Below are 16861 nucleotides of genomic sequence, written 5' to 3'. Positions count from 1 at the left end.
GTTTTCCAGCCATGGGCATTTTAGCTGGGTTCAGCCCCCTTGTCTTTCATCTCAACCCTCCTAAAACTTTTCAGATTAACTGTCAGATCTCTTTCAAATATTTTATAATCTTCAGCATGTTTGCTGAACAGCGACTGCAGTAAGCAATCTGTTAAGTAAGGCCTTAAAAACTTTTTTTAACTTCCAAACAACAAAGTCAAATTCATATTCAGTGTTTGTCTATATAAACGTTCCTTTTTATTGTTAAAAATGACATTTATTGGGGGTATTTGAATTAGTTTGAGTTCAATTCAATTCAAGTTTATTTGTATAGAGCTTTTCATGATAAATCGTTGCAAAGCAACTTTACAGCAAATTAAGTTTCTACAATATTTAGTGGTAGCTTATCAGTGGTGACTGTCTGTTAATGTACATATGGCACAAATGTACGGAAAAATCAATTAAAGACTTAATCAAACAGATGATGAACACTATTAACAGCAATTATTATATGATGCAATCAAACTTATAGCGAAATTTGGTAGTTCTGAATGTTGTTTCAGAGTTGGCATCATTCATTTCAATAAAATGAGTTTCAATTCATTTTAATTGTAGATCTTTTTTCTGTGGAATACATTATTTTACCCATCACATGTATCTGTCACCTTCCCAAGGCAAAACCCTTTGGTGCTTCAGAGTCTGTTGAATATCACTGTATTCTGTTAAAAATCTACTGCTCTTTTGATGTTTGAATATTAGTCTTAAAATATTAATAATCTGTCTGGGAATGGGAACGAATGCAGCACAGTATCACTTAGCATTAAAGGCAGTTACTTCTACATCCGTGCTCTGTTGATTCATCAAGTGAATGTATGTAGGATCCAGCCTCGACACATCACTGATTTCTTGTGGGTAGATGTCAAGTACTAGCCAAAGGCACTTCTAGTTGAATACTGTGTTGACACGAGCAGTAGTTATTCTAGCCCAACAGCATCAGCAGCTCTGAGCAGTTGATGTTTTCCAGCCATGGGCATTTTAGCTGGGTTCAGCCCCCTTGTCTTTCATCTCAACCCTCCTAAAACTTTTCAGATTAACTGTCAGATCTCTTTCAAATATTTTATAATCTTCAGCATGTTTGCTGAACAGCGACTGCAGTAAGCAATCTGTTAAGTAAGGCCTTAAAAACTTTTTTTAACTTCCAAACAACAGTCAAATTCATATTCAGTGTTTGTCTATATAAACTTTCCTTTTTATTGTTAAAAATGACATTTATTGGGGGTATTTGAATTAGTTTGAGTTCAATTCAATTCAAGTTTATTTGTATAGAGCTTTTCATGATAAATCGTTGCAAAGCAACTTTACAGCAAATTAAGTTTCTACAATATTTAGTGGTAGCTTATCAGTGGTGACTGTCTGTTAATGTACATATGGCACAAATGTACGGAAAAATCAATTAAAGACTTAATCAAACAGATGATGAACACTATTAACAGCAATTATTATATGATGCAATCAAACTTATAGCGAAATTTGGTAGTTCTGAATGTTGTTTCAGAGTTGGCATCATTCATTTCAATAAAATGAGTTTCAATTCATTTTAATTGTAGATCTTTTTTCTGTGGAATACAAAACTCTTAGTTTCATACATGAATGTCAATTGGGTCCAAAATAACATTGCGCCCCATAGAGTGCAACAGTTGCGGAAGTAAAAAATCCCATTCAATTTTTTCTATATAGGGGGAATTGATAAACCTCTAAGATGTACCGTGAGCTATGAGGTTGTTAATGGATATGGGTTGTTGAAAATGTTTTTATAGGCTATATATACAATCAACCTCGTTAAATCATTAGTTTTATATTTATCCATCATCATTGTCATTCTAAATGATTGTAGTTCTTTCCCTCGTTAAAGCTGTTAAAGTGATAAAGCCCCATTCACACCAAGAACTATAATTATAAAGCCCTAAACACACTGCACAATTTTCAGCTGTCCCAGATGAAAGATTGGCATCGTGAAACAATCGTGGCGATTTCTGTGATCATGGCTCCTAATCAGTGGTCCTGTGTGTGTCGTACAGTGAGAGAGGTTCAAAGATGGCCGTTGTCATGGTCTTGCGGCCAAAGATAGCATACGATACAGCATGATCATCGCACAGTGTGTTTGCTGGTACCAAGGGAGATTGTAGGATTTTCATTTTAGGGGGACTCAGTGTTAATGAGGGAAAAAAATTAACTTAAATGATTTTAGCAAATGGCTGCAATATAACAAAGAGTGAAAAATTTAAGGGGGTCTGAATACTTTCCGTACCCACTGTATATATAATAAAAAATGTTTGACTAATAGGGGTGGTATACTAAACTTATATACCAAAAAGTGCAGTATTCCACTGTATTGCATATAGGTTTTAAAAATAAATGATAAAAAATGACAAAAACACAACAAAATTATGAAAACCTAAATGAAAATGGAAAATATATTTAAAAAAAAAAAATATATATATATATATAAAGCAGAGCAGGAGCAGCTATGAAATGTGCAACAGCAATATACTACTACTAATGTTTTTTATAATACTGTGCATATTTAAAGATTTTAGATGATGGCATCAGGAGCATATGTGAGTGAGTGAATGAGATGAAACATAATTGAGAGATGACATAAGGGTTGCCGTTGGTGATATGTCCAGAAACATGCGCACGTCCATGGTGCGATCTATTGAAATGGCTTCTCAATATGTACATTATCAGCAGATCAGGTGTGTGTGAGAAAAGAGCTGATAGCCAATGATTTCCTCAGCACATCGCGAAAAGCGCTTAAAGGGATATTTCACCCCAAAATGAAAATTTGATGTTTATCTGCTTACCCCCTGGGCATCCAAGATGTAGGTGACTTTGTTTCTTCAGTAGAACACATTTTATGATTTTTTATAAATTGCTGTTAAATTAAACAAGTTTCATGATTTTAATTAATTAGACATGTTTTTTGTTAAAATTTTATATAATCATCCAGAAAAATTAAAACGGAAAAAAAAAAAAACTGAACCCAGAAATTAAAAATAATAAAAATAAATGTATATTTTAAAGTTTAGAATTAGACAGCCTTTCATTGTGTAGACAATTGCATAGTGAAAATTACCCCAACGCACCGCCTAGGATCCAACCTTCTCTAATACTATTATAACCTGTTTAAATGTGAACAAAGGATTTACAACATTAAAGAAATCCTTTATTTATAACATGTACATGAAAAATCTAAAAGATTAGACACATCTATGGTCGGCAGCAGCGAGCAACAGTGAAAGGATCCTCAAGGCTGTAAATGTGTGAAATTGTATAGGGCCCCATTCCTGTATTTTGCCTGGGGCCCCCCAAATCACTAAATCCGCTCCTGGCCATCGTACCTACAATGACTGTGCACTGTGTAACCAATGAGTGACGTATGCGCGCGAGAGATCACTTCCGGCGCTTGCGTAAACTACGCTAGAGTGCGTACACACCTCACGCACCGGATGCCTGCGCGCTAAAGGCAGTTGGACATAGTGGTGTATTAGAGGTAAAAAATGATATACATACTGTTCGGTTTCTCGCACAAACCGATCGTTTCGTGTCTTAGGACATCAATGTGTGATCACGAGCCGCAGGGTGCGCTTGCGTAAACTACGCTAGAGTGCGTACACACCTCACGCACCGGATGCCTGCGCGCTAAAGGCAGTTGGACATAGTGGTGTATTAGAGGTAAAAAATGATATACATACTGTTCGGTTTCTCGCACAAACCGATCGTTTCGTGTCTTAGGACATCAATGTGTCATCACGAGCCGCAGGGTTTAATTTGGATTTGTCTGTGCATGTTTTTTTTACTCTCATAGATTTTGTTACCATGGCATTATACGACTGATAGACTGCAACGGCTGGACTTAAAAATCTTAATTTGTGTTCTACTGAAGAAACAAAGTCACCTACATCTTGGATGCCCTGGGGGTAAGCAGATAAACATCAAATTTTAATTTTGGGATGAACTATCCCTTTAAAGTTTTCACATGTGATAATGCACATCCGCACCGAAACAGACACTGAGAATGATTTAATCAGTTAAGTGCCAACATTTAGAATAATTTCTTAAATTGATCTCTTAATTAGAGCTTTGTAGTCTCACCAATAAATCACCAAGACAATTCAAACACTTTCATGATATTTAATTCGTGAATTTGTGAACTAGTTCTTGTTAGGCGCAGCCATCACTGTTACCGGAAATATATTTACCCAGCGAGGGTCAATCCGGAAGCCGAAAACCCGGAAGTGTGAAATTGGCCTATTATAAGCTAACTGTTGTGAATCGGGCTAAAGTAAGGCGATAGTTTTGAACACTGGCTGGTTATGTACTTGCTCAAATATTGATTTCGGATCATTTTTAACCAAAAAAAGATAACGACTGCGGCTTTAAGTTCACAGTACTGTACATTTTGTCTTTCTGTTTGATCAAACATTTTGCTTTGAATTGAAGTTTGTAATATTTTGATTAACCTTGTAAATGGTTGGTTGTTTCATGGCGTAAAACTCTTTTTGAAAACCCCTTTTGGAAAAATGTATCGAAAAAAAAAAAATCCTTCTGGAACCAAGGCCGCTGAAAAAATGGGTGGACACTACTGGTATAAGAAAAAAAACAGACCTTTTTCAAAATATGATTTTTTTTTATGTTCCACAGAAGAAAGAAAGTCATACAAGTTTGGAACATGAAGGGTGAACAATACCTTTAAAATGATCTAATTTTACTCTATTCAAAGATTGGCTCGTTCAGACCTTTCCCAGAATGCACAATCCTGCCCTTTCCGAGTCTCAAGTTCACTACCTCCTTTCTAAATGAAGCCGAGGACCATGTATGTTCAGGTAGAGAGAGCTGTCACGTCGCGTTTGTGCTCTCCAGTGGAGACTCTCCCCGGACGGAGCGCTAAAAGCACATCGTCAGGTGGCTCCTGGGAAATGAACCCACTGTCAAGTTCAGCCACCTACGGTGAGAGCGGCGACCTGACAGGCCGGAGATGATTTTCACTCATTTTCTGCCTCTGAATGCTGCTGGCAATGACCTTGTTTGGAGCCGCAGGTTTCCGAAAATAAACATGTCACTCTCAAAGGATCTCGAAGATACCAAAGCTCGCTCGAGTGCATAGATATTACAGTTCCCCGTCACGGAAGCTGCCGGTATGAGTCGGTTCTGATTTATAAGTGTTCCTACGCATGCTCATGCACCCACACACGCAGAAGTACACAACTACAGTGCAGCCAACACACTTGAACAATCTTAAAGGCTTTTTTTCCCCAGGCCTCTCTGTGAATAATGAAGGTTGGAACCGTAGGTGGACCAAACGTGTCGTGTTATTTTGAAGACTAAAGCTTTCTGGCGCACTTCTCAGAGAGTTCTTTCAGTGTTTAAAATATGTGTAGCCTCCATTAGTTCTTAAATTAGCCTAGTATTTCACAGTCTCAGGCTTTCAGATTGATAGAGCCCCTTTGACTCGGTGTTAAAAAGGAGTTTCAAGCCCACGCCTCTGCGGTCCGCGGCTCTGCTTCATAATATGTCAATCGACGCCGACAGTGGGACGTGAAGCATGTATCGGCGGCAGCGGGACGCACGGCATCTACCCATTATAAAGTGAGCACTGCACACCTGCCCCATTACTCACTCCCACACCGCCCACCTCCATTTCCAACCTTCTTTTATTTATCATTTCATCCCTCCCTCTCTTCCTCTCTCGGTCTCTGTCTCTCGTCTGCTGGAGAGCTCTTCTGATGTGCTTGTCCTTTGGGACTTTGAGCTGTGGTGTTACTATAGCAACCACCTTGTCAAGCAGGCATCAGAATCATGTCTTTCTCCAGCGGCAGCGTGCTGCTGTGTGCTCCTCCCCACTGACCCACTCACATCGTTTGACTTTATCATAATACACTGTGCTATATTAGTGCTGCTATTAATCAGAGGTGAGCCGAAAAATAGCATGTTTCTTTGATGACTTTTTTGATTGGTTCAGTGTGGGAAGCCTTTTGTGGTGCGCACTGAAATGTGTTTACTTAAACGTGCCTCCTGACGCAGACCAAGCCTGCGGCGCACGTGTACAGGCAAATGCATCAAGTTATGCAGAAACAGCTTTCATATGAGCGTGCATGCATACATACATATTCCTGGCCACTTCAGGTCACTCATACTCATCTTTCTACCTGGTTAAGATCATCATATGTTGGTTTTTGGATGCTAAACCAATCCTCTCTTGGTCAACCAGCTTCATTAGAAAGAAAGAAAAGAAACCATGCTAGTTGTTTGTGGTGTGGATATGGTGGTGCACCAGCTGTGACATCAAACAAGCAATAATCCTGCTTGGACCAGCATGGAAATTCAGGTTCTTTAAGTTTGTTTGGTTCTTGTCACAATCATTTAAATCTGTGTGCATTGTTCTCCAAAAGCTGAGCATGGTATGGCTATACTGGTCCATAAACTACACTTTACAATAAGGTCCCATTAGTTAATGTTAGTTAAAGGAATAGTTCACCCAAAAATTAGCATTACATCACTTGCTCACCAATGGATCCTCTGCAGTGAATGGGTGCCGTCAGAATGAGAGTCCAAACAGCTGATAAAAACATCATAATAATCCACAATTAATCCACATGCACAACTCCTGTCCATCAATTAAAGTCTTGTGAAGTGAAGAGGTACATGTTTGCAAGAAGCAAATTCATCATTAAGGCGCAAATCTGTTCCAATGAAGAAACAAACTCATCTATATCTTGGATACATTTTCAGTTTTGGGTTAGTTATTACCTTAATGCATTAAAGGCATAGTTCACCCAAAAATAAATATGCTGTCATAATTTACTCACACTCATATTGTTCCAAACCTGTATGAATTTCTTTCTACTGCTGAATGCTAAAGAAGATATTTTGAAGAATGTGGGTAACCAAGACATTGACTCAATACATCCCTAGTTAAAAAATAAAATAAAACATATATATTTACCCAGCGAGGGTCAATCCGGAAGCCGAAAACCCGGAAGTGTGAAATTGGCCTATTATAAGCTAACTGTTGTGAATCGGGCTAAAGTAAGGCGATAGTTTTGAACACTGGCTGGTTATGTACTTGCTCAAATATTGATTTCGGATCATTTTTAACCAAAAAAAGATAACGACTGCGGCTTTAAGTTCACAGTACTGTACATTTTGTCTTTCTGTTTGATCAAACATTTTGCTTTGAATTGAAGTTTGTAATATTTTGATTAACCTTGTAAATGGTTGGTTGTTTCATGGCGTAAAACTCTTTTTGAAAACCCCTTTTGGAAAAATGTATCGAAAAAAAAAAAATCCTTCTGGAACCAAGGCCGCTGAAAAAATGGGTGGACACTACTGGTATAAGAAAAAAAACAGACCTTTTTCAAAATATGATTTTTTTTTATGTTCCACAGAAGAAAGAAAGTCATACAAGTTTGGAACATGAAGGGTGAACAATACCTTTAAAATGATCTAATTTTACTCTATTCAAAGATTGGCTCGTTCAGACCTTTCCCAGAATGCACAATCCTGCCCTTTCCGAGTCTCAAGTTCACTACCTCCTTTCTAAATGAAGCCGAGGACCATGTATGTTCAGGTAGAGAGAGCTGTCACGTCGCGTTTGTGCTCTCCAGTGGAGACTCTCCCCGGACGGAGCGCTAAAAGCACATCGTCAGGTGGCTCCTGGGAAATGAACCCACTGTCAAGTTCAGCCACCTACGGTTATTTCATACTAAGTATAGTTCAAATCTATTAACATATTTACTGACATATCACTTACAGATTTACAAGACTTACAGATATAAAAATTATAATTAAACTTTATTTGGAGTACTTGTGCACAATGCACATTCTTAATATTAAGCCTAAAATGTGTTTTAATGTAGTGATGAGGATTGTATGATCTTTGAATAATATCGGTCTTTAAATGCAAGATATTTAAAGTATAGCTGAAGTAGTGTATACTTACAATAGTTCCACTTTAGCACAATCAGATATACTTCAGTATATCTTTAGTTGGACCTCAGCACTACTTCCGCACAATTAAAGTGCATTAAGTACAAAATTAGTTGTTCCAATTAGCAGACTTTAAGTATAACAGTTTAGTAAAAGTACAATTGCAGGGTATATACTTACCATTAAATAAATCTATTTCAAATCCATTTTAGTTTATTTATTTTTTCACTAGGGATAGTATGGGGAAAATATGTAAGTTAGTGGCTATACCAGCAATTGTTTGGTTACCCACATTCTTCATAATATATTATTTTGTGTTTATCTAACATTATGGGCAATACATTTGTTAAAGTATTTATTAATATTTGTTAATTTTAGTTAATAAAAAATACAACTGTTCATTGTTAGATCATGTTAGCACAGGTCCATTAAATAAATGACGTATAAAGGTTTTGATTTTAATAAAAATTTATTATTGAATGAGTTTAATCATTATTTAATAATAAATATTAATAAATGTTCAAATTAACTTTAAGTAAGATTAATAAATTCTTTAGAAGTGTTTTTCTTTGTTAGTTCATGTTAATGTAGCTAACTAGCCTACTGTACAAATGGACCCTTATTGTTAAGTTCTTACTGTATTAATTATTAATGTATAACAATATATTAACATATAACATATATCAGTGCATTGTTTGGTATTGTTTGAAAACCCCTAAGCACCAACCACCCAGCATAAACCAATTTTCACTAACATTAAAATTCAGGTTATTTATGGGTTGATTTAAGGTTCATTGTGCTCCAGAAGTACAATCATGTGTGGAAGTAAACCAGGCTTTTTCCAGCAGTCGACAAATGCAGATGCTCACGCCACTGATCTGCCATGGAGCATTTTGTAAAACACTGAAGCCAGTGTTTGCAGTCTGGAGAATGAACTTATATGAGTGATTTGGACAGCGTAATACAATCCTTCGTTTTCAAGCAGGGACCCACTGATGGCACAGAGGGGAAATTCTGAAGCGTATAAAGGGGTAAGCTTACAAGCCAAGCTGTGGAACCAGGATTTGCAGAGAGAGAGAGGTGAGATTGGATGAGAGAAAGTTCAAAAACATCAAAAGAGAACTGATGATGTTCTTTGTTCTGTCTCCTGAGCTGCAGAAATAAATAGCCGGAGGTGAAATGTCAGCATGTGAAATTACTTCACAATTTTTGCTCCTTGTGCATTTGGTTTGGTCTTCTATTGTAAATGCAGCGAGCTGCTATTGTGCCGTGCTCCTTGATTTGTCTGCTGAGGTCAGACGGTGGATGAACAATAAGAAAATGAGAGAAGATGTCAGAGCAATTCAGGTGCCAATGAATCTGAAATGCGTTCCATATTCACACCCACGCACACAAAGTGAATAGAGCCGTGAGAAGCATCTTGACATCAGGTATTTGTGAGTCTGGTTCGGGGTGGAGGTTCTCAGGTGGTTCCTCTCCTCCGTGGTGAGCAGCCCAGCTGGGATCAGAGCTCTCACGCTGCTACCTGCCAGCCACCCAGATGCCACACTAAAATAACAGCTGATATTTACGGTGGAAATGTCAAACCCAGTTGTTTCTTCCAGCTGAGCTGAGCACTGGCTGGCTTCCTTACAAACATGTGCAAAATTCGAATTATGTAACTTGATTTTATGCTTATTGAAGTACATTACGGCATCGTCCCATTTGTTAAATTATAGGCTACTTATAAATAATATGAGCATCTAAGTATTTCTTTGCCGCAGTGATTTGACTGGTTTCTTTCCAAGTCAAAGGAACATCTATTGAGCAGTGCAGCTGCTCAGAGGACATCAAGTGTGTATACAAGAAGATGCAAAAGAAATGGCAAAAACTCACAATTAGCACAGGTAAATTATTGTTTAGATAAAACTTTCGTTTATTGTCAAGTGACAAATGTGTAGGTTAACAATTAAGCAGAGCCTAAAACAAAGAGGGGGAAAAAATGCTAACATTATGAGTTACAAAATAATAATAATAATAATATATTGTTGGACTACTACAATAAAATATCATATTAATTATTATTATTATTATATTGATTATATAATAATAATAACAATTGTATTATTAGTAGTAGTAGTATTTCATTTTTTATTTTATTACAAAAGCCAGTTTGGCAGAATCAAAATTGTAATTATTGTTTTATTTCAGCTTTTTGATACAATAAGTAAATAATCACTGTACAAAAATAAAACATAATATTCATGATGACCTTGTTGCTGTTATGGGGATATTATAAATAAAATATAATATTGATTATGATGATTATTATTATTATTTATTGCCAAGTGACAAATGTGTAAGTTAACAATTAAGCAGAGCCCAAAACAAAGAGGAAAATAAATCTGTAAACATTACGAGTTACAAAATTGTTGCATAATAATGTTAAAAATGAAAATAATAATAATAATAATAATCATCATAATAATAAACATTATTTATTTTTTATTTTTTACAAAAGTCAATTTGGCAGAATAAATATTTTTTTCTGCTTGTTGATACAATAAGTAAATAATCACTGTACAAAAATAAAACATAATATTCATGATGACCTTGTTGCTGTTATTGCTTGTATACTACAACAATAAACTATTGATGATGATGATGATGGTGATGAAGATGGTGATTATAAACTGATTCTGATGATCTTAATGTTTAAAGGTCAATAAAAAAATATGCAGAACCTATTTTTAATTATTGTTTTTTTTCTGCTATTTGATATAAGCAAATAATCATTGGACTACTACAATGACAAATAATAAATATGATGATAATTATTATGAATAATATTATTGCTGTTGGGACTACTACAATAAAATACACTGAATATCATATTTTATTATTATATAATAATCATCATAATAATAAACATTATTTATTTTTTATTTTTTACAAAAGTCAATTTGGCAGAATAAATATTTTTTTCTGCTTGTTGATACAATAAGTAAATAATCACTGTACAAAAATAAAACATAATATTCATGATGACCTTGTTGCTGTTATTGCTTGTATACTACAACAATAAACTATTGATGATGATGATGATGGTGATGAAGATGGTGATTATAAACTGATTCTGATGATCTTAATGTTTAAAGGTCAATAAAAAAATATGCAGAACCTATTTTTAATAATTGTTTTTTTTCTGCTATTTGATATAAGCAAATAATCATTGGACTACTACAATGACAAATAATAAATATGATGATAATTATTATGAATATTATTATTGCTGTTGGGACTACTACAATAAAATACACTGAATATCATATTTTATTAGTAGTAGTAGTAGTAGTATAATCTAATGATAAGTTAACATTGTATCAAAAAGCAAAAATGAAATAATCATCAAAATAGGTTCTGCTTCTGCACTTTGGTTCTTAAACACTAAACAAAGATAATCTACATCAGTATTGGTCATAAAGAGATCATATTAGTCAATGTCTATTATATGGTGCATGTGGCTGAATAAATTCATTATACTACTATGATCCATATCCAAAAATAAAAAAGCATGATAATATCTTTTCTTACAGAGCAACATGTGGATTAAATCACTGCATTGTCATTTGGATGGTTACATTCACCAGAACTTAATGGGATCAATTATCATTACATCAAACTGGCGATACGCGTGGCTGGAGTCAAATCTGGATGAATGCTCAAAGGAGATTTCAGAAACAAGAGGATAGACACATACACGCACACACTAACTCTCATCACTTCTCAATCCTTCACACCTGAGTGGTCAACTGAGTCTCGGCAGGATATGAAACCTCTTTCCATGAATAAACATTGATGTCCAGTGCTGAGCAATTTCTCCTCTGAGTATTACAAATCCAATTACCACTGAACAGCAGCACTCCTTTAGTCACACTCATTTTGCTCTCACTTCCTGTCTGTCTCGCTCTGTCTTTCATTTATTCTCTGCTCAGCAGCTCTCTCCTGGACTAGACCTCGTGCCAATAGTGGTCATAGCCTGCGCTTCCTGCCTCTCACGATTAAACTGCCTGCCATTTTCAGGAGATGAAAATAAAGAGGCGGTTCAGAGTGGAACCAAGTAAAGGCCAGAACATGCTTAGTCACTTGCACTGACATGTTTGTGTGTGTATATTTATGAAGTGCCACTGTTTCCACTGTGCAGCATATTGAAAGTCCACTCAAGCCAAGTCTGTTCACTTGGTTGCCATATTGGGGAGATATCAACTTTCTGTGAAGCAATAAGCATGCAAGTACAAGCAAAGGTATTTTTAGCTTAGATCATGCAAAAAAGGAGAAAAATAATCACTAAAAATAAGATTTATTTTAAATATTTTATTGGTCTTTTATTGGTATCCTTACTCTTGTATTACTATCAATCAATCAATGCTATTTAAAAAATACCATATTTGCTGTGTTTGCTAGATGCATGAAATACACTGGTTGAAGATTTATACCTTAATGGAAATGTTATTTATTTATTTATTTACTTATTTATTAACTTATTTTATTTAAGCCCAAAAAAATGTAAATGCATTTGTGGCATTAATCAAGTGATTGTCCCTTGTAAAGAAGTGCACTCAACTGAACTCAAATCTTAAAAGTATATTTTAAGAACTGTACTTGCAGATGATGATAATAATAATAATAATAATAATAATAATAATGAAATAAAATGCCACGTAAGTGTATTTAAAGAGAGTACACTTTCATGACTGTCAAAATAAATATTTAACTTTAAAAGTAAATTTAAAATCATTGTTTACAGTAATCTTTTGTCATGCTTTAAATTAGTACACACAATTTGAAGTGTTAACATACTAAAGTATTTGATTATTTGATAATTATACTTTAAAGTAAAATTAAAGTTTATATGAATTTATATTTATTATAAAGTTTATATTAATTTATATTTATTATAAAGTGTGTGTGTGTGTGTATATATATATATATATATATATATAATTACATATTTTAAATGGATTAAATTGCAACTTCATCATTGCAAATGTGCAATTAAAAAGAAATAAATGACATACAAGTTGAAATAGTAATAGCATTAAAGTATCTTTTTTTTGTTGGAGGGGGGGCGGATAAAAAAGCACCCTTATGTTTATTGTATTTCATACAAATTTGAACTATATTACATTTTAATTTTAAATAACATTACATTTAATTGGCACTTAAGTATATTCTTTATTTCTGTAAGTAGCTCCTTTTTGCTAAATTGTACTATTTTTCAGATGTTCCTGCTTCTGTTGAAGCTTGAGATGCTCTTTGGATTCTCAAATCATGAGTATATCAGATGAACCGTACAAGACAGTTTTCAGCATTGTCAAATGTGTTCTTTATATCATTAGTTCAGTGAGAGGACCCTCATGTGGATGCATGGTTGGACACGGTTAAATATTCAGTCCCTTCTCTCAGGATGTCTGTCTCCTCACACAATTTCATCCTGGGTGTCTGACCCATGAAATGGAGTGAATAGATAGACTGGCCTCAATTAGTGGCTGCATCTCTGATGGTCATATTCAGCGGCCAGTCAGCCGGAGGGAGCAGAAAGGCACATTTATCCAAAAATCACACATCTACTGCTTGAGAAATCTGCTTGGAAATAATCATTACTTTTGCAATTCCGCTTGGTGCCGCTAATCAGTAGTTTTGTGGAGGTCTTATACATGTAAATGGCATATGTTCATCTATTTTTCCTAAGGATTTTGACTATGAGGTGGGGATAAAAGAAGAAGAAGAAGAAGAAGAAGAAGAAGAAGAAGAAGAAGAAGAAGAAGAAGTAGTAGTAGTAGTAGTGATGTATAGACCAATTCTCTGTAAATGCACAACAGCTCAGTGGAAAACACTATCAAAATATACATTTTTCATCCATTGAACATAATATTATATTATATTACATTATTACAACTAATATTATATAATATGATATTATTCAAGATTATAAAAACCTGTCATCAATATGCTATAAACATATTGTTATAAATCTGAATAATAATAACTGTGTGGTACATTCATGAAAATGTGAGCGTAAACATGATTAAATTATAGATATTAACCAATATTAATATCAAATATTCTTCAAGTCATAAGTCATCCATATTTTTACTCACTTGATTGCAGAATATTGTCTGCAAATTAAAGAAATGTCAATTTTAATGTAAATGAATGTAACATTTTAAAATAAAATCCAACTTTATATTACTGACGTTTATTTTATTACAAATTATATGAGTATACTTGAACTTTGTAGTATAATTATGAGAAATAGCTATATATTACTAATATTACTGAAGAACAATAGAATAGAATATATCCAAGAATTATTATATTATATTATATTATATTATATTATATTATATTCAGGGTTATAAAAACCCGTTTAATATAACACATTTTTAATATGTATTTTAATAACCCTGAATAATAATATATTATAACTGTGTGGTACATTAAATTAATGAAAATGTAAGCATACAATTAAATTAAAAACATATATACAATATTAATATATAAACATATTCTTCAATACATAATTCATGCATATTTTACATACTTGAAAATATTGAATGAAAATAAAAATACATAAGATACAAATAAAAGAAAATATGTGTGTTCACATTTTAATGTAATTCAATGTAACATTTTCACTAAAAATTAAATTTTATATTACTGATATTTATTTTATTATACGAGTGTGCTTGAAAAGTTATACGAAATTAACTTTTAACGTTATAAGAAATAGCTGTGAATAATACAAATACTGAATTATTCACATTACCAAATAATATAATATAATATTATAAAAAGGTAATATTTTTATTATATTAAATTATAATAGCATTCTGTACATTTCATGCAGGTGGATCCCACATGCCCGCAAATTCAGTCAGCGCTACAGTAGTAACACACAAATGAAACACTTCACCTTTGATTTTCACGGTATTCTCTGATTTAATTCATTAGTATTTATCCTCCATGATGTAACATGCTGCAGAGGAGGATACCCAAAACCCACGGATGTCCTTCTCGCTGCCAGTGAAACGATTTGTGACAGTTTAAATCATTTAGGTGACAACTTAAATCTTGTGGAGGTGTGCAGTGATTCAACATGAGTTTCCAGAGAAGCCCACCTGTTGACCGAGGAGGAAAATAAACTCATCGCAACCTCTGGGTCACGCTTCTGAGCCACCATCTACGCTCGATGAATATGCATTCACAATCATCCTCATCCATTACAATCTCATCAAGGAAGAGAGAGATGGAGAGAGTCGAGGCCCCCACCTGCGTCACATTCAAATCAGCTCTATCCTTATTATTATAACCCCAGGCACATACGTACAGACAGATAGAGAGAGACCAGGAGAAAGAAGAGCCTGGTTAGTGGAGGGGCGCGAGAGAGATAGATGGAGTGGTAGAGAGAGGGGACGAGAGGGGGAAAAAGACAGGATCAGGAAGAATGAGATTTGGTGAGCGGAGGGGTGCTGTTGAGCCTTTGTCAGAGGCAGATTAAAATTCATACAGTCTAATCAGCCGCTAAATTTAACCTTGTCAGCCAGACCCCTATTCTGTTCTCTCTCTCTCTCTCACACACACACACACACACACACACACACTCTACCACCTTGCCCTGCTATCGTTCACAGCAACGAGTGAATTCAGCAACGTTCCACCTATGAGCGAGACCTCACAGAAATAATATTAGGCATTCATATGTCTTGACCACGGCTGATTAAATTCATATCACATGTGCACTGCAGACTACTAGATGCTGTTTCTTTATTCCTCCACCTCACACAGATTTGTTTTTATACCAGAGACATAATATGGAAACTGAAAGCATCATGATTTGATAGAAATACACTCTTGAAAATAAAGGTTGTTTATTGGCATCTATGGTTCCATGAAGAACCTTTAACATCCATGGAAGCTTTTTATTACGCAAAAGGTTCTTTATAGTGGAAAAGGGTTCTTTAGATCATGATACGAAACCACGTCTGATCACAAAAATAAGTTATTTCAAACACTCAACTATGTTATGAAGTTAATATGGAGAAAAAGCACGTCAATAAATAATATCTTTGTTGGGCAACAGGTTTGTAAACGACTCATACACATGTAAAACTGTATTGCACACGTGCTACTGTAGTACATTTACTCATGGCCCAGACCGATTTTTGTTGCACTGTACAGCGCTGTATGAACCTGTTCCAGATTGTAGAAGGAGCTGCTCAATTTCACGTCCGCCTTCCTTCACGTCACTCCACACAGTCGCACACAGAAATATGTCAACAACTAGACTTTATCGTTGTTATCACGGGAAGACTAATTCTTATCGTGGGGAGAATTTTTACCGGTATCGCAAACGATAAGATTGTGGCTAAACACCGCCTCCGCAGAAGAAGGTCAACGCCTGCTTCTACATCACTGCCTGTTTAGCCCCACAACTCGACACAGAATTTTACAAAATACAAACAATACATTTTAAAAACATGCACACTGCTAAACATCTCTTTGGCTTGAAACATTTTAGGAAACTAATTATACGGTAAAGTTGAACTCTCATTTTCTGCTTTCGCTCCTCTCAAAAGTTACCTCTTATTGCCTCCAAAGTAATGTGAAGCACACTAGGAAGTTTTTTCTGTCAGAAAGACGACACTTTTGTTCTTTTATCAAAATCGTTTCATGTCATTTGCAATTACAACATGTCAGAGGCCAAGAGTCCCCGAATAATTTTCTCTAAATGATAATAGATCTTGATGTTCCTTCAAATAATCAAGATTGCGAGTAGTTCATTTCCATAGGGGTCGCTTTCTGTTAACTTTAATTTCCTTTTGATGAAATTACTAAGAAGTCATGCTGACCT

The sequence above is a fragment of the Sinocyclocheilus grahami genome, unplaced genomic scaffold (assembly GCF_001515645.1).
Source record: "Sinocyclocheilus grahami isolate Dianchi unplaced genomic scaffold, SAMN03320097.WGS_v1.1 scaffold754.1, whole genome shotgun sequence".
Lineage (NCBI taxonomy): Eukaryota > Metazoa > Chordata > Actinopteri > Cypriniformes > Cyprinidae > Sinocyclocheilus > Sinocyclocheilus grahami.
This window is presented reverse-complemented; position numbering follows the sequence as displayed.